Below are 25,809 nucleotides of genomic sequence, written 5' to 3' on the forward strand. Positions count from 1 at the left end.
TGGTGCATACAGTTGCAAAAATAATCAGAAATGAAATTATAGAAAAGAATACGCCATCAGTTACGTATCACGATTTAGACTTGTCAGTTGAATCTGCTCTTGATATTCTCTCTCCATCCTTAAGATTACTTCTTACTTCTATCATTTGTGATCAAAATTTACAACTTGTAGCTGCTTCTCTTGGTCAGACATTGATGCAAGCATGTACACCACGAGCAATAATTGCACCAATCCCATTGGCTCTGGGAATTCAAGTGCACCACAACTATGGCTCTCGGTTTCTTATTGATACTTTACATAGCCTTGGGTTTTCTTCTTCTTATCATGAAGTAACAAAATTTGAAAAATGTGCTGCAGAGTTAACTGGACGAGATTTAATCAAAGTTCTCCCTATTAGTTTTCTTCACTTTGCTGCGGATAATGTTGATCACGATATATGCACAATAGATGGGAAAGGAACCTTCACGGAATGGGGATTATTGCAACAGTAATAACAAAATCATCACAAAGATGCTTGGAAATTTCAAGAAAAAATGTTTCTATGGAGGACGTTAAGAATGTTGCTATAATACCATTTCATTACTTCCAGACGGCTCAACACAGAAAGATTTATTATAATGAATTGAATGCGGAGGTGCTTGAAGATAAAATCACACCGACAGACATGTTGTGGCATATATCCTGTTTTTTTCATGATCCTCGTCCGACATGGTTAGGTACTATGCAAGCCATTTATACTGGAAAGGAGCGCCCAGGGAAAGCCGACGTCATCTTCCTTCCTATGATTGACCATAACCCTAGTGATTTATCATACATTTATTCAACACTGCTCTTTATTAGTTCACAAGCTTCCAAATTCAACAAGAAAGCCATCGTAACATTTGATCAACCATTGTACTGGAGGAGTCAAATTATCATAAACAGCGAATCCGCAGACAGTCCTTTAAAATCTTTGGTACATTTGGTTGGAGGGTTCCATCTAAGAATGAGCTTCCCTGGATGCATGGGCTATATTATGGAGGGGTCTGGTTTGTCAGAAGTTTTGCAAGTTATTTATCCTGAAAAAACTGTAAGGCATATTTTGAGTGGTAAAGCAATCTCTAGGGCTATTCGTGCTCACAATATAGTAGACTTAGCTCTCAATGTGTTGGCTTTATATGAGACATATGAAGTTGGCATCGACGAAGACAAAATTAAAGAGAAAATAGTTGACTTTGAAGAAATAAAAGAACTTTATGAGGACATTCTGAATGAAACTAAATCTAGTGAACATGTTATGTCATCATCTTCCCTTCATAATATAATAGGCTCTGTAGAAAAATGAAAGCGATCTCTCAATAGCAAAACTGCTCAACTTTGGGCTCAGTATATGGAAATGGTTTCCATTTTAAGAAGTTTCTTATTAGCTGAACGTACAGGCGATTGGAGCTTGCATTTGAAATGTATATCAAGAATGATGTATCTTGCAGCTTCTGGACATAATCATTACACCAAGTCCACTTATAGTTATTTGCAGCAAATGAAACAGATCGAAAATGACCATCCTGATGTAGCATCTGAGTTCCATAAAGGTAAATTTGTTGTACGAAGGTATGACCGATTTTGGGCAGGACTTGCAGGTGATTTGGTAATTAAACAGACACTTATGAGAACTTTGAAAAGCGAATTAAACAGACACTTATGAGAACTTTGAAAAGCGTAGGAGGTTTAACCCATGGGCGTGGAATGACGGAAAATCAACGAGCTGTATGGGTACTATCAATGCCTGCATGCTCTCAAGTAAATTCCAAAATGCAGGATCTCACGGGATTATCGTACAGTACAAGAGAGCAACATAAACATATGTCTCAGAGCCGTATGGAAAGAGATGCATGTGATACAAAAAAAGTTATTGATTTCTTGTCATCATGCCAACCATTCTGCACAGAAAAATAGTTAGTTAATATAACAAACGGAGTAACCGCTCCTAATTGTGTCAACGTTAGCGAGGCTAAAAACGTAGGGCAGAGGATTCTTCTAAAAATGAGTGAAAATTTTTCAAATACTTTCACATTTGTGAAAAAAGACAAGGTTATTACAATATCTTACAAAAATATGATACACACTGATAAAGGCTCTTTCAGCATGGAGCACAATCAGCTATTCCAGAGGCTAGCAGTAGTTGCCACTATAGCAGGCATGAACTTGGAAGATGTCATGGAATACGAGCTGTGTTCGGTTCCTTTAAGTTTGTTTGAAGATGAGGAAATGTTTCGACCAGCAAAACTTCCTTACCTAGCGCTTTGTGGAAAATGTCTAAGCCACCAGCAAACGAACCAAATCTCGTAGGATTCAAATATGTAATTGATGGTGGGTGGTGCTCCACCAAATAAAATGGATAGTCAACGATTCTTTTGAATCAATCTTTCATTCGTATACTTTATACCTTGAAACACAATTCAAAAATGCCATTATTGTGTTTGATGGATACGCTGCTGGCCCTTCAATACACATCTGAAGCGAACCAAAGGTTTGAGCTCTCCTGACGTCCATATTTCACCAGAAGTGAAACTTTCAATGAAAATAGACGTGTTTCTGAGAAACTTCAATAATAAGAAGAGATTTGTTGAAGGTTTAGGATTAGAACTTACTGCTGCTGGATTTCAAGTTTTGTATCCAGAGGACGATGCAGACATACTTATTATAAAAACAGCAGTAAGGAATGCGCAAATTGAAGACACGTGTGTTGAGAATGATACTGATTTGCTTGTTCTTCTTCTGTCCCAGATTCTCGCTCACTCTTCCTGAAAAGTGGACAAAAAATTTGGGATATAAAATCTACTAAGTGAGATCTTGCGCATCACTGAATATCTTCTGTTTAGTCACGCATTTCTTGGTTGCGATACAACATCTCGATTCTTTGGTATTGGGAAACCTGTGGGGCTACATCTTGCTAAAAGGGATGACATCTTTCGACAAGCTAGTTCTATTATCAACGACGAAACTGCGTCTAAAGAAAAAAATATTCAAGCTGGAGAACAAATAACTGCAAGGTTGTACAAAGGTTTGGAGAACGAATCTCTTCTTGCTATAAGAGTGAGGAAGTTACAAAGCAAAATTTGTACATCAAGTGGATTTCTTCGCCCGGTATGTTTCCCTCCTACTCCGTCTGCACTGAAATATCACTCATTGAGGACTTATTTTCAAATTACGAAGTGGAAAGATCTTACTTCTTAGCTACGACCAGAAGAATGGGGATGGCAATTAAGAAAAGGATTGTTTGTTCCAATTATGACAGATAAGAAACCTGCTCCTGATTATATCTTGAAGATAATTCATTGTAACTGCCGTGAAAACTCTTTAAGTGTTCATGCAAAAAATTGACTTCAGTGCACAACTGTTTGTGGTCATTGCATGGAAATCACCTGTGAAAATCGCGACAATATTTCTTGGACTTGCGACGACGAAGATGAGATTATGTGATCTCGTATGTATGTCTATTTTTCTATATTTCTTATGGTAATGTTTACTCATTTAAATTGAATATTCCAATCTATGTTGCCCTTAAATTTGTTCCTCCATAGAGGTGTTATTAGTAATTGTTTTAAACATTATTTTTTCTAATACTAATAGCTTAATATCGTTAACAAGATAAGTAAATTCTAACGATCTTTTGCTGATCATGTAATATTGTTTAATTTTGTTTTTGTGAATTTTATACAAATAATCATTACATAGATTATTAGAAAAATCTAGTAATAGCCGCCATTTTCAATATGCTGAACTTCTCCAGGAAAATATGTGGCGAATTTCTTACGGAAGAAAGCTAAATATATTATACAATATACTAGTGCTATTCAGTAATTTATGTTCCAATTATTCCAATGTCAAGCAATATTTGTGCCTAAATATGCAAGAGAAATAAACAACATTTGGATATGATTGAATGAAATAAATGGAAACTAGTCTTCATTCGTTTCGAAGTCATGGAAACAATAATGACAATATTATCACAATTGAAGAATCAAAAACAACTTTCCTAAGTAAATCAACCATTCTTTTTATATGTTTGAGAAAATTACGGTATGTGTCAAATAACTTTCAATAGTTTTGAACCTCTCGTAGCCATAATCACAGTGTTGCCAGCTGTAATTACTGAAAAATTTGTTTCCGAATTTCAATTGTTTCCAATTTCGTCATCGTTTTCTTCCACATTTAGTGGAACAGATACATTTGTTATACATAATCTAAGTGTATAATTCATGCGCTTTCAAATGAGGTATAACACGTTACGATCCGACAATTAGAAGCTGAGAAATAAAATATTTTTAAAAATCCCTCTCTGCCAGTAGCTTTCCGACAAAAATCCAAGATGGCGGCTTTTCCCCAAACATTGGAATGGCGGATTTTTAATATGTTACTTTCCACGCCGTTCTCCTTAATTTGACACTAAAATCATTTATGTTGCAATTAATTCCGAATCAAGTCGTATATTTACTCTACTATATTGGAAAAGAGCACATATTTTATGACAGTGCAATTAATTTTCTTGTTTTAACAATTGAAAGAAAGGAAAACACTAATAAAAGTAATAATAATACCTGACACGAATGCCGATCCGATAGTAAATCATATTTCATTATTTTATTTGAAACTTTGAGAAAACTAAAGCTCTATAGCGAATATACATTACAGATTGAGAACAAAGAGAGTAATACTGTTTAAAAGAATGATTGGATAAAAACAAGAATTTTTGGAATGATCCTAAAAATGGATCAAAATATTACGATCTTGGTTAATATTAGTTTTTGGATCAGGGGCCACAAAATGTTCGAACAGTCTCTAAATCGAGTTTTCTCCACATATGTAGTTCTCCAGGTGTAAGGAGTACAAGAAAAATATTGATTTAATGAAGTATTTTGGATTTTTTTTATCACTGGCCACAAAATTTATAGACGGTCCCTAATTCGAGTTTTCTTTTCATTCTTTGGCCTTCCTATTTGTACGAAACCTAAACTAAAAACCTAAAGACACTTCGTTTTAATGTATTAAACCGTCAACAGTATAAATTAAATCAATTTTCCATTGTTACAGAACAACTATTAGGTCTGACGGTTATGTATCCTTCACAGAAACATTTATATGTGTCATTTTCATTTCAAACATATGCGATATTTAAGTTTACATCTAAAATAGAAAAACATAAAACTTTGCCTTATATAACACGATGTTTTTCAATCCTTTCTATCTAATAGGAAATAATTAATTTGTCAAAATATTTTTTAAAATGTTTTTGAAATTTTTTTGACCTTTGCATTTTTAGCGTATTGCTCCAATTTGCTCCGCAGTTTCTACGTTTGCTCCCCTACCGTTCTTGAGAAAATAGAAATTTAAACTGAGGGTCCTGAAAAATGTGATCCTAGACACTCAGATTGAAAACAGTCACAGACAGGAACAGATGGTCGTATTCGTTTGTACTTCATTTGCCCCCATTTGCTTCGCAGTAGCCCTGTTTGCTCCCTTTTCGTTGCTGAGAAAATGGAACATTATAGTGGGGGGCCAGAACAACGTCGTCCCAGTCCCCCACCCAACTAAAAATAATCGCTAAGGGGAACGGATGGGGCACTCGTTTGCTCTCATTTGCTCCCCAATTTGTCCGGTTCCTTCCGTACCGTTCGCGAGAAAATAGAATTTTAAAGTGGGGGAGCCAAAACAATATGGTCCTAGCCTCCCACCCAATGGTAGAGAGGAACGGATGGTGGCATTAGCTTCTACTTCATTTGCTTTCATTTGCTCCGCAGTTTCTCAATTTGCTCCCCTGCCGTTCCCGAGAAAATGGAACAGTAAACTGGTGGTCCAGGAAAGCGTAGTCCCAGCACCTGGAATTGAAAATAATTTAAAAGAGGAACAGATGGCGGCATTCGTTTGTACTTGGTTTGCTTCGCGGTAGCTACGTTTACTCCCTTACCATTCCCGATAAAATGGAACTTTTAAGTCGAGACTAGAATAAAATTGTCTCAGCATCCCACTCAAATAAACATAATGTCATAGGGGAGCGGATGGAGCATTATTTTGTACTTCGTTAACTTCGATTTGCTTCGCAGTTGCCTGGGTTGCTCTCCTAGCATTCTCGAGTAAACATAACTTAAACACGTGATCTCAGCCACCCTCCTAACTAATATAATAGCAGAGGGGAGTAGATGTTGGCTACATCTCGTATGCTTATATTTGCTCCACGATTGGTCTGAGTACTCGTCTACTCCGATTGTTGTTAAGAAAGAGGAATTTTGAAGCGGTTGGTCTGTTAATGTGATCCCAGTCCTCAACCTCCCATAAATTGTATTTTAGTAAGAAATAATTGTTTGCGTGATTTGCCCCGAATTGCTTTGGAATTGTTTCACTTTCTTCCCTACTGTTCCCTGTAAAATGCTCTTTCAAAGTGGGACGTGGAACAACATTGACCCAAGCCCCTCGTTACTAAAATTAGGCGCAGAGGAGAATAGAAAGTGGCGTTTCTTTGTACTGCCTTCGTTTCGATTTAGAGTACATTTCCTCTTTTTTCTGCCTTATAGCTCTCCAAAAAATGCAATTTTAAATTTGTTCTAGAATTAGTTATTCTCAGCCCTCCCCCTATCTCACTACATGGAGTTTCAGAAATAATGGAAGCTGGTGTTTGTTTTTGCTGCGTATGCTCTGATTTGCTCCGAAGTTGTTTGTATGTTCCCCTAATGTTGGCAAGAAAATGCAATTTTATGTTACTACTCTATATGCAAAGCAACTGGCAACTATTGATCTTGTTTTTATTTTGTTTTTGTAGGCGGCCGCGGTAGTTCAGTGGTGGAGCCTTCAACTCTAGTGCTTGGGTTCGATCGCAGCCCCCGCCAAGTGAACTTTGTGGTGGACAAACACCGTGTGTGTGGTTTTCCTCGGGGTTCTCCCGTTTCCTCCCACTTGCTTAATTTCACCATTTCATTCATTACTCATCATCACCGTCTTCTTTAGCCTAACCGGCATAATCGTGGGACGTAAAACTTAAAGATTTCATTTTTGTATTTAGTAGTTTGGGTGTTACGACCATTGATGGCAGCGATTGTCATGGGATATGAAATATTAATGACATTTCTGTACATGTATTATTTCAACTTGAGTTTTGACTCCAAAATATTGAAAATTACACTGCCAAAGACGGCATTTCCCTGTAGGTTAGGAATGTATTGTCCGCCATTTTGTGTTCGTTCCCTCCAAAATATTCAGCCTGGAATCCTAAAAGACATGTCACAGGAACCTATGTACATTAGCTCTACGGTAGATGCCTCCTCCTATTTCAATTCTTTAGAATCTTACGACAAAATAAAAATTAAGAAAAACATACAATCTAGAAAATCAGTAGTTTTGAAAACACGTCAGTCTATAAAAACTGAAGATGGCGCTTTATGCATACAAACTACGATTCAATCATCTTGTTTTGCGCCATTTTGAAGATATTCAGGATTAAATAGTTTATAGAAACAAGTTTCTTGCCTAAAGAAGTCGACATTTCATATGACAATATTAAAAAATCATTAAACGGAAAAGATAGTTTTTACATATATGCAAATTTCGTGTCCACCATCTTGCTTTCCGCCATTATGAAAATCTTCAGAGTAGAGCAAGTGATATGACGAACAGCTCGCACCCGAAAACCCTAGCTTTGGTGTCAAAATATTGGAAATCCACCGCAAAAAATGGACGTTCTTGTATAGAATAGGAATTTGGAGTCCGCCATTTTGTTTTCGCCATTTTAGATACTTTCCCCCCAAAATTCAGCCTGGAATCCGGCAAGGCGTGTTACAGGGATCTATGACCATGATCCTACGGTGGATGCCTTCTCCTAACACACAAATGCCATCCGTTCATTTTTTTATTGTATTTCCGAGGCTTGGCTGGCTGACTAAAAAGGCAAAGTACATAATTTTCAGAAATCTTTTGCAAGTGTGACAACGTGCAACAAAATTCGTTAACATTATCCGCTGCAACAACAATAATAAAAATATCCTTTGTACTAAAACTAAGTCACTAAATGAGCGTTAAACAAAATTCCTACCTTCCTTATATGTATGTCATTAATATTTCATATCTCATGACAATCATTGCCATCAACGGTCATAACACCCAAACTACTAAAAACAAAATAAACACAATATCCATAGTTGCTAATTGCTTTGCATATAGAGTAGTAACATAAAATTGCATTTTGTTGGGAACACACAAACAACTTTCGGTGCAAATAGGAGCATACGCAGCAAAAACAAACACCAGCTTCTATTATTTCTGAAACTGCATGTAGTGAGATAGGGAGAGGGTGAGAATATCTTATTCTAGAACAAATTTAAAATTGCATTTTTGGAGAACTGTAAGGAAGAAAAAAAGAAATGTACTCTAAATCGAAGCGAAGGCAGTACAAAGAAACGCCACCTTCTATTCTTCTCAACGATTGATTTGGTGACGTGGGGCTTGAGTCAATGTTGTTCCACCTCCCACTTTAAAATAGTATTTTTCAGAGAACAGTAGGGAAGAAAGTGAAACAATTCCAGAGCAATTCGGGGCAATTATTTCTTACTACAATTGATAGGAGGTTGAGGACTGGGATCACATTTCCAGACCAACCGCTTTAAAATTCCTCTTTCTTAACAACAATCGGAGTAGACGAGTACTCAGAGCAATCGTGGAGCAAATATTAGATATAACCAACATCCACTCCCTTCTGCGATTATATTAGTTAGAAGGGTGGCTGAGATCACGTGTTTAAGTTCTGTTTACTCGAGAACGCTAGGGAAACAACCCAAGCAACTGCGAAGCAAATCGAAGTACAAAATAATGCCACAATCCGCTTCCCTATGACATTATGTTTATTTGAGTGGGATGCTGGGACAATTTTGTTATAGTCTCGACTTTAAAGTTCCATTTCATCGGGAATGGTAAGAGAGTAAACATAGCTACCGCGAAGCAAAACAAGTACAAACGAATGCCGCCATCTGTTCCTCTTTTAAATTATTTTCAATCCCAGGGGCTGGGACTACGCTCTCCTGGACCACCAGTTTACTGTTCCATTTTCTCGGGAACGGTAGGGGAGCAAATTGAGAAACTGCGGAGCAAATGAAAGCAAATGAAGTAGAAGCTAATGCCACCATCCGTTCCTCTCTACCATTGGGTGGGGGGCTAGGACCATATTGTTTTGGCTCCCCCACTTTAAAGTTCTATTTTCCCGCGAACGGTATGGAAGGAACCGGACAAATTGGGGAGCAAATGAGAGCAAACGAGTGCGACCATCTGTTCCTCTCTGTGACTGTTTTTAATTCGAGGGTCTAGGACCACCATTTTCTGGCCCCTCATTTTCAATTTCTATTTTCTCAGGAACGGTAGGGGAGCAAACGTAGAAACTGCGGAGCAAATAGGAGCAATCGAAGTACAAACGAGTACTACCATCCGTTATCCTCAGCATTTATTTTTAGTTGGGTGGGTGCCTGGGACGACGTTGTTCTGCCCGCCACTTTAATGTTCCATTTTCTCGGGAATGGTAAGGGAGCAAACGGAGCTACTGCGAAGCAAATGTGACCAAACAAAGTACAAAGAAATGCGACCATCTGTTCCTCTCTGTGAGTGTTTTCAATTGGAGGGTCTGGGACCACCTTTTTCTGGACCCTCAGTTTAAATTTCTATTTTCTCGGGAACGGTAAGAGAGCAAACAGAAACTGCGGAGCAAATGGGAGCAAACGAAGTACAAACGACTGAAATTGTTTTCGAAGAATTGCGTGATGGTGGGGGGCCAGGACTACGCACGCAATAATAACGTATATTGTAATATCCTATGTGATGTAAACAAACAATACCACGCATCAATGTTTACAAACACCACCACGTGGTTCGGCTAGAGGTTCTCCCACCAGATGGATCTACAGTCACATGCAGACGACGGCTTCTGGCCCCTCCCACGGAGCAGAAGACATCGGAGCAGCAGCGCTACCCAATGGACCCTGTAAATTGGATGGAGGAAGACAACTCGATACCAGTTTTCTGGTAACTCCCCTCTAGTCTTCTACGGGACGTTTGGAGTAACCTAACCCCAGGCTTCTAGTCTGCTACGGGACTACGCCTATCCTATCTCCTGGCTTAGCCTGCTACGGGGCTCTGTCTGGGAATCCTAACCTCAGCCGCAGGCCTACTACGGGGCTCTGTTGGCCACTTAACCCGCCTCTGCTTGCTACGGAGCATTGGTTCCTTAATTCCCCTCTGCTTAGCCTACTACGGGGCTCTGTTGAAGATTCTGTCTGAGACCTTACGGTCCAAGACAACGTATAACTAACCTTTGATTCTAGGGAAATTAATTTGTACAATATTTTGTGAAAATACTTTTATAGTGGAATTTTTATAATAAAATTGGTAGTGGGAGATCGATTCCGGACGCTCTTTTTATTAAATAATCTACCTATAACCTATATGATACAAGGTTTTACATCGTAGAGGCTTTGATCGGCTCAGTATCGATCTGAATACTCCCCTACCTGACAGTATTTTTATTAACTTAAAAGTCAACTATTTTTTAAGGTATGTGATTTACTTAAGTGTACAATTAGGGAATCGGACTTGACTTTAGTTAGTGCATGTTAGAACAGGAAAGAACACTTTCCCGGAGGACGGTACAAATATGGAGCAGAATTCGCGCCCTTCTTTTAATATACCACTCCTCACTAAGTATTTGGGACACCTTACGGAGGGTCCTGATAGATTTTTTATGCTTTTCGACCATCTTGCATTATTGCTATCGTAAAGAAAAAACTGATACCAATGTATTTACAAGACATGGCGCTCGATTTAGTGCTACAATTAAAGGCCCAGAAAAAAATTAGATACACTTAATTACGAACAATTAAAAGATAAATTAGTTGACTAGACCACAATTGCCGACATGTCGGGCTGAGTTTGAAAATTTTCAGGTCCAACAAGGTGAAAATGAGCCAATAGATGCGTATTTTCTTAGGAAACTGAGAATTGTTCAAGTTTTGCCTCAGGCCACCGAGGAGCTGAAAATAAATTATTTACCCTTAGGTTTAAAGAATTCTTTTTACGAAAGATAGCGTTAGAAACATTTACAACTGTTCACGCATTACAAACACATTTACATAATCTGGAGAAAGCAAATGACGTAATGAAGAAACGTGATTACGTGGAATTACAACAGGCAATATACTAACTTTGTGATCATAATTCACCAGTCAGCAATTTACACTCATCAGCAATCGCTGGTGCTTCCCACCCTGTGCATCAACAACAACTGACTTATCCATTATGTAATCCAACATCTAATTGGAATCAATACCATCAACCAGCCCCAATCTTTCCTACAGCTCCAGCACCACAGCTACAGGGTGCATCACAAAATCAGATACCTTCAAATCCTTCCCCCCAAGTTGTTAATCCGAATCCCCGTCCCAAACCCCCCGCGGCTAGCACATCTGGTAATTCTAGCACAAATAATTCATTAGATTTCACTAAATTAGCAAATCAAATGGCTGAACTATCTCTTCTTGTAGCTCAACATGCTATAAAGAACTCACAATTTAGGAGAGGTAGCCGTAACAATTATAGCTCGAAAAATACAAATAATGGTAATCAAAATCGGCAGAGAAATGGAAATAAGAACAGTTCTAAAAATAATAATAAAAATAATAATAGTAATCCTAGGCCGGAAACAGTTACAGTACGCGACACATGCTATAAAAAAGGTCATTCTTCCAGTAAATGCTATTAGAACAATCAGCAGGGAAACGTCTATGGGGGCCCCAGGACAAACCCTCTCAAGAACATGTTCTGAGGCCTGAAAATCAGGAAAGAAGTGAACAACAAAAATTGGCAATCACTTTATGCAATGGCTCCGTTATCAGATAGAAGGGAGAACATTAAAATGTTAAATCAGGAACATAAATTATTAATTAATGTAACAATTAATAAAGAAAAATATCCTGTAATCATTGACACTGGCAGTTCATTGAGTCTATGGCCTAAAAATTGGCTTCCTCCAAACACAAAGTTGATTCCTTTTAGCACTAATCTACGAGGGATTGAGACTTCCGACGTACATTTACGCTATATAGCTTCGATTAAGTTCAGAAATGGATCAACAATGTTTTCTCATCATTTCAGAATTTTAGAGCATGGAGATTTTTTGCCTTTATTCGGTGAAGACATTCTAAATCGATTACAGACCAAAATTGACTTAGAGAATAACATGTTGTCGGTATAATAGAAACCACGGCCTCCGAGGTATCAAATTGAAGTTCACACTCAAGAAAAATTGTCTGCTAGCGCTATGCATACAATAAAACAGTACAAGTCGGCTGATATTTTTACAACTCGAAAAGTTACCATATGAGCAACGTCACATTTCTTTTTATTAATTAATGACAACAATCGACAAAAGGATAAGGAATATTTTTTATCTCTACATTAGAAAATTTGCTGGACAAATACGGACTACAAACGTTGCCTACTAAAGTACCTAAGAATAATTTCACTTTATTAATATCAAATCCTACTAGTAGACTGGTAACGTTAGTAAAGAACACCCCAATTGCATATGTTAAAGAGAAGGTTCAAGAAGTAGATTCACAGGGTGATTACCACTAGCGTGCGCAGAACATTGGGAATGTGGGTGCCAGATCTAAAGTACACCAGATAGAATATCGTCCTCCCCCCACTTTTCCCTAAAAAAAGATAGCGTCATTGCACCCGACGCTGCGTCGGCGACGCACGGCACACATGCAGACGGGAAATAATTTACACGTAATCTCTTCTCAGTTTGTAAGAATTGTACATAAAAAAGTTTGTCTAATGGGGATGCCAAGGCACCCATGGCACCCACGTTGCGCACGCCTATGGTGATTCTGATTACCAAAAGATGAACAAAATGACAAAACATTTTATAGAACTAAACAAGAAATTCAGAATAGGCTAGAAGAGACCAAGTCACTTTTTGATGTTAGGTTATTCGACATCAATCCAAATTTAACGAGCCAACAGAAAAAAGCTGTACGTGATCTACTTTTTAGATACAGGGATGTCTTTTCTTATACACCTACTGACATAGGCTACTTTCGTGGTTATGTACGTAAGATAAGGATAGATAAAGTAGCCTCTTTTCATCAGAGATCACCTCCCATTCCATTGGCAGTAAGACCGCAAATTGATTTACAAATTAAACAACTTTTAGACGCTAATATTATTAAAGAGACTAGTGACAGTTCCTTTTCCTCGCCACTTCTCATAGTGAGGAAACCAAATAGTTCAGAGTTCCTCCTAGGTTTGAGTTTACAGGCTTGCAATAAATTTACACAATATTTGAGCATTCCGTTCCAGTCCACAGAAGATATTTTACATGTACTTAGAGGCAAATCTTGTATTTCGACTATTGACATAAAGTCTAGTTATTTTCAACTATGATTGCATCACAAAAGTAAAAAATACATGACTTTTGAGCTTAATCATACTAGAAATGTGTATTAAGTTTCAACGCTGCGTAATGGGACACACCTCGTCCGCTGCTGCCCTAAGTATAGCTGTACGCATGCTTTTAGAAGGTCTACCACCGCGCGTAACAGCCTTTGCGGATGACCTCGTTATAGGGAGCAAAAATTGGAAAAACAACTGTCAGACTTGGAATTGCTCTTTAAAAGGTTAAGAAAACAAGATTTTAGAGCAAACCCGAACAAGAGAATTCTATTATACTCGGAATTAGAAGTTTTAGAATTCACAGTTAATGGAAAGAGGATCAAAATATCACCTAAAATTGCCAACAAAATACGAAATTTTAAGAAACCAACCTCTAAACGGGCCTTGAAGAGTTTCCTGGGACTATGCTCTTATTTGAGGGTACATATTAGAGATTTCACGGAAAAGGTGGAAACATTTCAAATTCTTTTGGACCAAAATTCAAAATCTAAATGGACAACACAGCATTATCAGCTATTTGAAAAACTTAAGACGGATATTATACAAGCTCCATTTTTGTTTCATTTTGATCTATCATTGGAAATCCGAGCATATTCAGATGCATCGTCAACCTACGCAGGCGGCATATTGGCTTGTTATGATAATAAAACTAATCAGAAACGCGTTGTTTCTTATTGTAGTCGACGTTTAAGAAATTGTGAAAGAAAGGCCTCAACATGGCAAATAGAACTATATGCACTGCTATATGTCCTCCGAAAATTCCGATATTCCTTACTAAATAGAAAATTTAAATTATTTATAGATGCTAAATGTTTGGCTTCACTCAATACCCAACCGAACGAAATTTAGTCGCTATAAATTATTCTTGGCGGATTACAATTTTGAAATTCAACACATTAAAAGTCAGCAGCATCCCGCAGAAATTTTAGCCGCTTAGAAGACAAGCAAGATATACAACAGGACGAGAATCAAGAAGTTGATAACTTCTCCGATAGGGAAGACGTTAACGTTTTTGCTTCACACTCTTTAGAACACATTTTTCAAATTGACTAATCCATTATGTTACCTAGTTTAGCAGATGAACAAAGGAAGGACCCTTCATTTTCGGACATCATTACTGTATTAGAAAATAAAGAACCTAACAAATTATCTACACTTCGTGCGGCGAAATACTTTTCTCTTAAAAATGGATTGTTATATAGGACTCAGAAAACACCGTCAATTAGGACTGCTTTGCGTATCGAAATCTTTACTAGGCAAATGGTTTGAAGCTATCCATAACAACCTATTGGCACCACATTTTGGGTATACCAAGACATACCAACCGGCGCTTAGGAAATACTATTTTCCTAATATGAAAGCTTACATAGCCAATAGAATAAAGACATGCAATCTTTGCCAAAGACTCAAGAAGTTACCAGCTAAACCAGCGGGCCAATTGCTGCATCACCCATCTAAACCCATTGCCACTGCCTGGCAGTACGATTCAATTGGGCGAGTGCCGGTCAGAGATGGAAAATTCAAACACATACTAGTTGCTATTAAAATGTCCACGCAATATTGTGTCACCAGAGTTGTAGACAACACCACGGCAGAAGAAATTGAACAATTTCTTATATATGACATTCTTAAATACGGAGCTTTTTCATACCTGTATTTGGACAGACACCCTGTGCCTAACGCTAAGAGGCTGCACAACCTAGCAAAATTCTACAATTTTGAATTTAAATTTTGTCCAGGGTATGACCACAAAAACCTGGGTGTAGTGGAAACATTCCACAGAATCATACAGAACGCTCTTAATTTTTTTTTTGTACAGGAAAATCAAAATCATTGGCCAAAACTAATTCCATACATATTCGCAATTAATACATTCGTGCAAGCTGGAACTAAATATTCAAGTATTTTTCTTATGCATGGATATTAACCTAAGACCATCTCTGATATAGCATTAGAATCAACTGCGACGTTATGCGTCAACAAAGAACATTTGAATAAGATACGAGGGATCGTACAGAATAATTTAATCACAAGTTATAATAAAGGAAAAGATATTTCGACTGTAAACATCAACAAACTACTTTTGATAAGGGCCAGAAAGTACTTGTGTTTTTTTCCCAATCGTCAAATTGGGATACCAGAATCTTTTCCATCCAAGTATGTAGGACCTCTAGAAATTATCGATCGAGTTAGTCCTAATCTTTATAAGATCAAATTTCCAGACTCATATCGTCAAACAATACAGGAGATTTCAGTGGACAGAATTAAGCAATTTTATGAAGAGAAAGAAGGCATAGAACAAGAATAAATAACTATTTTATACATGAGCAAAGACATTTCTACATAAACGAAAAAAGTAAAAGTACTCAATTAGGAAGAAGGAAACACGAACACAAGCATTCAGAAAGTTAAAAATACTTTTCATTGAGATATAGATATTTCCTCTTTATATTATAAAACGCTGAATCATTATTTTGCAACTGAATGAAAGAACGCTGAGACTTGCATTTTCGAATTTAAAAGGCAACTGATCTTAAACGAGGACAATTACCTTATAATCCTACAACTTTTTCATATTTTGTTTTCTTTCTTCCACTGTGAGCTAAATAGTGCCACCAACATACAACATAAATGTTCTACAGGATGTTCCAAAAATCACCATCACTATATAGAAGGTCCAGAAATACAGGGCCATCATCATCATCAGCGGCAATATTTAAAATTGGATTGTTTTATTAGAATATATATATATCTTTAGCTCAAGTACACTGCTCCACAAAACTTAAGCAACCCGAGAGAACGTGGAATAAGTGACGTGTGGGGCCCATTCAACACTGGTTAGTGGCATGCACATACACAGGGACACACAAGCAATGCGAGCACCCACTCTATCGCATAAGCAGCACCGTTGCAAGCGTGGTGAACAACTTATGGCATGACGCGTACACCATAGTCCAGTAGTGTGCGAGGCTTCAAGCATTGAGTTAGTGGTTCTTGTGTGGGGTATACACCTTGCAATGACTGGTAGACGACATTTGAGTGACTTTGACCGCGGGCGAATAATTGGGCGGTTGGAATTGGACCGATCGCAAGTGGAAGTGGCGCAGGAATTCAACGTGAACAAAAGTGTTGTGTCGAGGCTTTTGGAGTCGCTTCGAAAATGGAGGTGAAGTCAGTAGACGTCATGGAGGAGGCCGTCCGAAGAAGACGTCGGCCGTCGAGGCCCGATTTCTCGCAATTTCTGCCAAACGTAACCGTCAAGTTTCATGCTCTCAACTGGTCAATGAGTTGTTTCAGGCTACAGGACAACGTGTGAGTCGTGAAGCTGTTTGTCGGCGGCTCAATAGACCAGGACTGTATATAGGAAGGCCTGTGTTGTGTGTGCCATTGAAACTGGAGCACAAACGTGCGCGTTACACATTTTGTCAGAAACATGTTGCATGGGGGGAACACCAGTGGGCGTGTGTTATGTTCTCCAATGGGTCGAGATTCAGCCTGTCGTCTGATTATGGTCGGACTTTAGTGTGGAGAGAGCCAGGAACACGTTATCATTCAAACTTCATTGCTGACCGAACGTCCTATGGCGATGTTTCCATTATGATGTGGAGTGGAATTATGCTGGATGGGAAAACGGACCTCCATATTGTGCAACATGGCACTTTGACATCACAACGGTACTGGAATGAAATTCTCAATACACATGTGCACAATTTCCGCGGAGTATTTGGCCCAGACTTCCTGTTCATGGATGACAATGCCCGCCCACACCGTACACATCTTGTGTCCAAGTATCTGGAGAGCGAAGACATTACGCGTATTGCATGGCCTGCATATTCGTCGGACTTGAATCCCATCGAGCATGTGTGGGATGCTATTGAGCGGCGAATAGCGCAGCGCAGTCCACCAGCACGCACTCTCCCTGACCTGCAAACAGCTTTCCTCGAGGAGTGGCATTATCTGCCGCAAGACTTGATCAACACTCTGATTTGCAGCATGGAGGCCAGATGTCGTGTCTGTATAGCTGTTCGTGGTGGTCGCACGCCATATTGACTGCCTATGCCATCGCACACTCCAGCTTCACCTATTGAGGTATCGTTGATCTGAACTTTTTGGTCACTCTGTACATCCTAACTGTATTTTTCGTCTTCACTTGTGTTGCATTGTGCATCTCGACTGTCTGTTTGTTCATTATATTTGGTGTAGTGATCGTGTCGTTTTATTTTCTGCCACTTTCTTCGAGTTGCTTAAGTTTTGTGGAGCAGTGTATTTTACTCCTTATAAAGGGTTTCCACGAAATCAAATTCGTAAAGTATTATTATCTTTCAAATTCTAAATTAAAATAACTATTAAATGTAGAAAAATTGGAAACAAATAATGCAATAGAATATAATTAGTAAGCATGCACAGTACTCACCTAGTACACACTAAACTTAAGTTTTCGCCTGCCCTTATTACTCACCCACTTCTTGTATCGAATGACCTCTCCGTTCCTTTGTAAGACTTCCGAATAAGTCTATGCTATTCCTCGCACCTGCCTCCACAACTTTTCTTCTTTAACTCGATCTAAGTATCTGTAAGTGTTAATCACTTTCCTTCGATCCTTTCCTACAATACCCTTCTCTTTCAAAAATAGATTAATTGTTTGAAGCACCTTCCTATCAATATGCATTTTGTTCAACTGAATAATGATTATTACTTGACTGCTATTAATATTATTTTTGCTAATCAGCATTTTTTCTTCCCTTTTTTTTTAGGAAGTACGCATATTCAGTAGCAGAATGATGATCCTTTTAACTTGTCACTTCCTAGTACTGCTTATAGACGACATAAGTGGGAATGAACTTGTATTCGCACAATATGGGATACTTATAGCCAACTTCAAGCCTATAATCAGTTATGACAATATAGAATTCTTACCTTATAGGCTCCATTTAGACTTTTCGGCAGTACACCTTCCGAGTGATTCTTGTACTTGTTATAACAATTAGCATCGCTTATGCACGATAAAGAACGTCAATTCACTAATAAAGTCAAAGATATAATATAATACCTTGTGATTTTAAAACAGGGTGTTCCAAAAGACCGCGACGGATGATATTTAACCTATTACTTGGACTCGCAAACTTTGGACTTACTGAATATAGTCTATACGAAGTTCATAAATTAAAATCAGCTATTAGTCAAATACAGGCACAAAATGATTATCTAAATTCTCAAATACAAGAAATTAAGAAAAGTAATTTTGAACTCACACATTTGGTGACAAACTTTTCAGTAGCTGTCGAAAAATTGATAACCGAAACTCATCAGAGTATTTTGCAATTGATATGTACAACGGCCACAAATGAACGTTTTCTGATCGCTCTTCTTAATTTTCAAAATGTGGAACAATACTTTGATACTATAATACAAAGCATTCTTCAAAATAAAGTTAACGACACTTTAATAAAACCTGCTTTAGCTAAAGAAATAATTAGACAGAATATAAACCTAAGGGGCACACTAATGGAAAGAGATCTTGGATTATTTTATCAGTGCGCAAAAGCATTTTTAATCTCACTCGACCCAGAATCTGCCAGTTTAGGCATTATAATACAAACACCAATTGTGCACACTAATGATTATCACATTTTATATAAAAATTTTAACAATGGATTTCTAAGACAGCTCATATAAGTAATATTTTCAGTGTTGCAAGTGTTATTAATGTTTTTAGTGATTTTTTGTGTGATACCTCAGTGTTGTCAACCCTCACATAAAGAAAAATAACCCTTAGGTTTATTTCTTAAACAGGCCAGGGGGTGTAATATCCTATGTGATGTTGTAAACAAACAATACCACGCATCAATGTTTACAAACACCACCACGTGGTTCGGCTAGAGGTTCTCCCACCAGATGGATCTACAGTCACATGCAGACGACGGCTTCTGGCCCTTCCCACGGAGCAGAAGGTGACATCGGAGCAGAAGCGCCACCGCCACCCATTGGACCTTATAAATTGGATAGACGAAGACAACTTGATACCAGTTTTCCGGTGACCCTCCTCTAGTCTGCTACGGGACTCTTGGAGTAACCTAACCCTAGGTCTCTAGTCTGCTACGGCACTACGCCTATCCTATCTCCTGGATTAGCCTGCTACGGGGCTCTGTTGGCCACTTAACCCGCCTCTGCTTGCTACGGAGCATTGGTTCCTTAATTTCCCTCAGCTTAGCCTGCTACGGGGCTCTGTTGGAGATCCTGTCTGCGACCTTACTGTCAAAGACCACCTATAACTAACCTTTGATTCTAGAGTAATATATTTGTACAGTATTTTGTGAAAATATTTTTATAGTGGAAGTTTTATAATAAAATTAGTAGTGGAAGATCGATTCCGAACGCTCTTTTTATTAAATGCTCTACCTATAATCTATATGAGACAAACTTTTACAATATACTCAAATCTAAGACGCATCCCAGTTTTAAACTTCTAAAGTTGTGTCAATTTCTTGTATTGAATTCTAAGGCTCATCCTGGATACTCAATGAAACACCTCAGAATTTGACGGTACAAATTGAATCATACGGGTTTATTTGTTCAAACCGAACATTTAAATGTCAACATTAAAAAGGGAACAAAGGTACTATCTTAGAAGCGTGACGTCAGTCAGTGACGTCACAGGCATGACTACAGAGGCATGCTGTGTGCGTTCCGGGAAATGAGCGGCGGCACACTTTAGTCAACCCCACCGCCGGAACGGTTTTGTGTGTGGTTCCAAGACGCACCTCGCATTTTATACCTGAAATTTGGCAGAAAAAGTGCGTCTTAAATTCGAGTACTTAAGTTTACAGGATATATTTTTATTTTCATATTTTAAAGTTATTTTCCTATGTTCTTTATTATTTATTCATACTACATATTTGTTTCTTTATTTTGCTCTATTTCTAATTATAATCTTAATATTATAATAATACTATATTATAATCTTCAATTTACATGTTATACAGAAAAAAGTCCGTTGATTATTACACTCCATGTGTATTTAATTTTAATTAACGATAAACACAAATAATAAGCTAGTATGTTAGTATTCAGTTGGTGGATGTAACTTTTACATTACAAAGAAATTTTACATACAGGATTTAAACCACGACCTCTGACTATAAGTACATAGATATATAATAATAAGGAGATTTAAGTGCGAATGTAGTGGAGATTTATTTTCCCATGCATTTACAAAGATTGCATTTGAAACTGACAAAACAATGCAAGAAAGAAAACTAAAAACATAACTTGCGAAAAACAAATATTATAAAATGGGATACTTATAAGTTGATGATTTAAACGACAAGTGATACACGAAACTTCGGTTTAACAGAACAGAAAACATTATTCATAATTGTACGTACCTTTTAAGCAAGAAATATTAACTTTTGGTGCTACTCCTTCAATGTCGCAACTTTAGACACTTAAAATGCAATCCTTTAGTTGAAAAACACATTTTGCACAAATTACTATGTGTAAACACTGTTTTATATTATTCGACAAACATTGTTATTGTTTCGTTATGAAGAACAACTTATTAATGTTTGTTTACACTCATAATCAGAGCATAAATGAAAAATGTAAGTTATGAGTCTGCCATTTCTACAGTATAAACTTTAGTACATTTTCCTATCCAAGGGCACCCATGTTGTGGTTTCCAAGGGGGGCAAGTATAAGCGACATTTCAAATATAGTTTCAAATTTTGATGTAACTATTCTAAACATTCTATCGGATTTTCGATATTCCGAAGTACAATTTCCTCTAGGGAGGCGAGCGCCCCACCTTGCCCCCTGATTTGCGCCCTTGATACACAGGTAAATACATTTATTATAAAGATGAGTGGTATTTATATGTGGGAGGAAAAGGTATCAGCGCACTCAGTACAGTCAGCATAGTGCTTCCGGGAGTACGCAACTCGACGCTTGCCTGATACGTGCCTCGCCGCTACTCAAAGAATAGCCTGCGGCGTGGTGCGGGACTAAGGATTTTTACCACTTTTTTCTTCTCTTTCCTTTATTTTACAATTTATAGAAAACTCCACAACTCATCCCTACAAATACATTACATACCAATATTTACACACTCTAATATAAATAGTATCGTTTATAGTAAAACTCCAAATCATGTTCAGCATAACCAAAAGCACAGAAAAACAATAATAATAATAATAATAATAATAATAATAATAATAATAATAATAATAATAATAATAATAACCATTCATTCTCAGAAGAACTCAACTTACACGTATTATCACGTATTACCACAGCCATTCACTCAAGCACATTTCCATTTGCTCATACACTTCCACATTCACCTCGACCAACTAAACAAGTACTCCCATGCGCAAAAAATATTGCGCGTATACTGTAACTCACAATTTTTTCGCAATTATTCCATTTTCCATATGTTTATTGGTAAAATTCAGTTATTAGCACGTGGAGATAATAGAAAGCAATCCATCTAAGGAGATATTTCCAAAAAATATAATAAAATAATAAAAATATAAGCAAAAAAACAAAATTATGTTCGGTTTTGTGTATACTGGCAATAATGTTTTCGAGGGAATTTTTGGAGTAGCACAGCACGATTGCAGAGGAAATAACAAGATTAGTAGGAGAACAGCTGAATCAAGGAAGTGGAAATTGGAGCAAAATATTGCATTTATTGGCTTAAATCTAGGGTGTAAATTGTCTGCCAAATATAAATTAGCTTCTGTAAGCAAGATGTTATACGGAAAATATAAACAAAGAGAAAGACTGTTGTCTTAAGTTTGGAAGTGACATGCTCTATAGCCATGAGCATTTATTTCTTAAGAAAAAGATAAGCAACAAAAGAAAATCTGTGTGGTGAAGTGGGTAGAGTGACGGACTAGTAATTCTTATACTGTTTTGACACCAGATCGAATCCCATCCGGTCCTGTTCATTTTTTTCTTTACAAAACATTGTAGAAAGTGTATAATTTTTATGTTAATAAGAAACGAAATAATATAATAATGAAATAACTTTTTGTTTTTCTGATGACGTATTTATTCAGAATTAGCTTACTATTTATTACTAATAGCGATTGTTTTTAGTTTATGGTATGGTATGCTTAACCGTTCCCTCTCCGTTTTTACACAGCTTCAACTCACTGCGAGTGTCTGTAAGTCAGGAACAGGAAAAAACAAAACAAGAGCAACCTGCAGCTTTACACACAGCGTGAGGAACACAGGCACAGCGATAGCTCGTTGTCATGAAGAAAAAAACTGTTCTAGTGTTTCTGTGTGTGTGTTTCTTTTTAAAGTATTGACTCTCTCTCTCTCTCTCCTTTTGCTTCATATCCACAAGTGCAACAAATGCAAGTCTGTGTGAAAAAAAATCAAGAGTGCTTTCTTTATACAAAACTAAATTTTACAGCTCTCTTTGTGAGGAACGCGAATGCTTCCAAAAGATGCCATGAATATTAATTATAATCGTACCGAATTATACAGTAGCGTGAAAAACTGATAATAAAATGATGTAACAATAATAAGCTTTTTCTTTAGAGTAACCACACATTAAACATAACAAATTAAATTTTGGGGATTACAAATTATCACATTACGTGTCGGTGTAGGCCTATTCGTTTTCACATTCGAGCGACGAAAAAAGAAAGTGTGGTGATAGTTATAAAAACCGAATACCAGATTTCAATAAATTCAAGTTACATGGCTCCTACATAGCGAAAAAAAATGATTTTTCGATGTCTGTCCATCTATTTGTCTCTCGGTTCGTCACGCTTTTACACGCACTCAAATAGAGGCCATACTGTTCAACGTATCTGCACCGAATTCTAGACATAAACGTTTTAGTAACATAATATCTTTCGAATTTTATGTCCTTCGACACCTAAAAGCAAGGGTAATTTACTGAAGGATTAAAATTTAAAATAATTCAATTTTCTCAAATAAAAAAAAGCTGTGACGATTTTATTTACTTTTGATAAATATATATTTTATTAACAAATCTCCACCACATATGAATAATTTTTCTGAAAAAATATATATGGTGTAATTTACTGTATGGTATGCGTTCTTTTTGCACAATTTTCTCAACCACATTTCATAAATAAACGTATCATTAATTACCTAACAATATGTCAACTCGTTGGAAGGAGTAGCTTAATCTTAGGGTGAGCTTTCCCCCGATGGTTTTCCCATTAACGCCTCAGGCAATTTTGTTCATATTTCGTAAAGAAATATTTCATTATTAAACTAACATAGAGCATAAATAGTTTACTCCGATAACATACAGAAGAAGTGGTTTTCTCAAGGGTTGATTTTTTTTTTGACAATTGTCTCAGTTATTACTGAAATTTGTATTTTTACTGAAATTTGTTCTAATTTCGGTAAAAATATTTTCTGTAATAATCTTACAATATGGTATAACTCGCTTGTTCCGAAAAGAAAAATCCAAAAGAGATAGTTTACTTTGACAGTGAAATTTTTCCCGACGATTTGCTTAAAAATTACTCGATATACTGTCAAAATTACAGATAGAAGAGTTTACCTTTGGGGGTAAGCTTTTCCTGATGACCTTCCTAAAAACAACTCAGGAGATGTTTGTTGTTCATATTTTATAAATACGTATTACATAAATAACCTAGCTATATGGTATAATTCCCTCATCCGGAAAATCTGGAAATGGTATATTACTTTTAACAGTAAGTTTTACCCTGCGGTTTTCTCAAGAACGACTCAGGCGATTGTGTTCGTATTTCATAAATAAATGTTTTATGAAAACACTAACAATATAGCATAGCTCGTTTATACTGAAAAGATCCACAAGGGATAATTTATTCTTGGGAGTGACTTTTTGCATAATTTTCTCAGAAATTACTCAGACGCTTTTGCTTATAGTTCACATACAATTATATCCTTTATAATTCTAATATATGGATCAAGTTATTTCTAACGGAAATATGACCAATGGGTACTTTACTTTTGGGCCTGAAGTTTCTTCTAGCAAAGTTTTCCAAAACATTATTTTATTCGCAATTTCCCAAATAAATGTATCAATAACAGTTGCAGCCTAACATAAGTCAGTGTAAAATATTCGAGCGAGAGAGTACAGTGCGTTTACTCCGTACCCTTTCTTAAATATGTTTTTAAATGTTACACCTAATCACAATTTTCCGAACAAAATCGAAACTTCTTTTTAAATGTGCCTTGTTGTGGTCAAATGGTTCAAGTGCATTGGTTCTGGATTAGATTTCCAGTGAGAGCTAGTGTATCTTCATCCAAGAGATGTGACACGTCGGTGCAAAGAAGAAAGTGTTTAAATAAGCCTAATCAAGCTAATCAACAAAAGAAATAATACAATGTTACGAAATTATCGTAGAAACGTTGTTAATATTAGGTAGGTTCGACTGGAATGTCCAAACAATTGTCAATTCCAAAGGTCTTTGTTTTCGTCCGGCGGGAGCTCATGTGGTTCGGATTTCACGTTAATCAGTAGGTCCACGTCTCATATAGCCTCGCTGCTGAAAGGGACGATAAACTCAAAATCACATCACACATCTTTGTTTTCGCCTTTGTTTTAGCTCATAAATGTCTCTGTTCATAAGCTCCTTAGTGGTTAGCGTACGCGCCTTTGGCGTGGAAGACCCGGCTTCGATTCCCGGCGAGAGCTCACGTGGTTCGGAGTCCACGTTAATCAGTAGGCCGACGTCTCATATAGCTTCGTTGCTGAACGAGACGTTAAACTCAAACTCAATGTCTTTATTCATAAATGTCTTTGTGTATGGTTTTTCATATACGTGGCATGGACATTAAATTTTGATTTCTACGCCATATGTATCTAATTACATACACAGCTATAGAACGAACACAACAAACTTGGAATATCTACATTGTTTGCGTATGGAAAATAATCACGCTCTACTGTACAGGACAGCCGTGTGTATGGAATTCCATACACATGGCAATCAACGTATTAAGAAATGTATAATAATAAGAATTATTATTATTATTATTATTATTATTATTATTATTAATAATAATAATAAAGAGAAAACGATACGATCACTTACATAATTTATAAATATAAGTTAACATTTAATAAGCATATAACTGCAATGGAATTAAGTTGTTTCTCTCTCTCCCTGAACGCTACAGCCCTTATTGTTCTAAGGCGTAGAAGAGAACTTGTGGCGCCTACGATTTGGGGCGGTGTATGGTCACAACTTGGTATCCCTTTGTTGTTAGTCCTAGCTTTCTAGACGGATGCAGTTATTACCGGTAGAATATACAAGCAAATAGACTTTTGTATTACTATTAAAGTAAATAATTACACTCATTCCT

The 25,809-nt window shown here is 37.0% G+C and overlaps 1 protein-coding gene and 1 long non-coding RNA gene across 4 annotated transcripts in view; one reads left to right on the forward strand and one right to left on the reverse strand.

Moving 5' to 3' along the window:
* Positions 1 to 18,290, forward strand: part of LOC145662767 (uncharacterized) — a 219,259-nt gene extending 200,969 nt beyond the window's left edge. Inside the window, exon 3 of the long non-coding RNA XR_014127098.1 lies at positions 18,219 to 18,290. This is a non-coding gene — a long non-coding RNA (uncharacterized LOC145662767). The remainder of the gene's footprint in view (positions 1 to 18,218) is intronic.
* LOC145662765 (proton-coupled amino acid transporter-like protein pathetic) overlaps positions 1 to 25,809 on the reverse strand; it is a 1,517,009-nt gene that overhangs the window by 1,340,352 nt on the left and 150,848 nt on the right. The window lies entirely within an intron of this gene.

The sequence above is a fragment of the Thermobia domestica genome, chromosome 10 (assembly GCF_964235325.1).
Source record: "Thermobia domestica chromosome 10, izTheDome1.hap1.1, whole genome shotgun sequence".
In the NCBI taxonomy this organism is placed as follows: Eukaryota; Metazoa; Arthropoda; class Insecta; order Zygentoma; family Lepismatidae; genus Thermobia; species Thermobia domestica.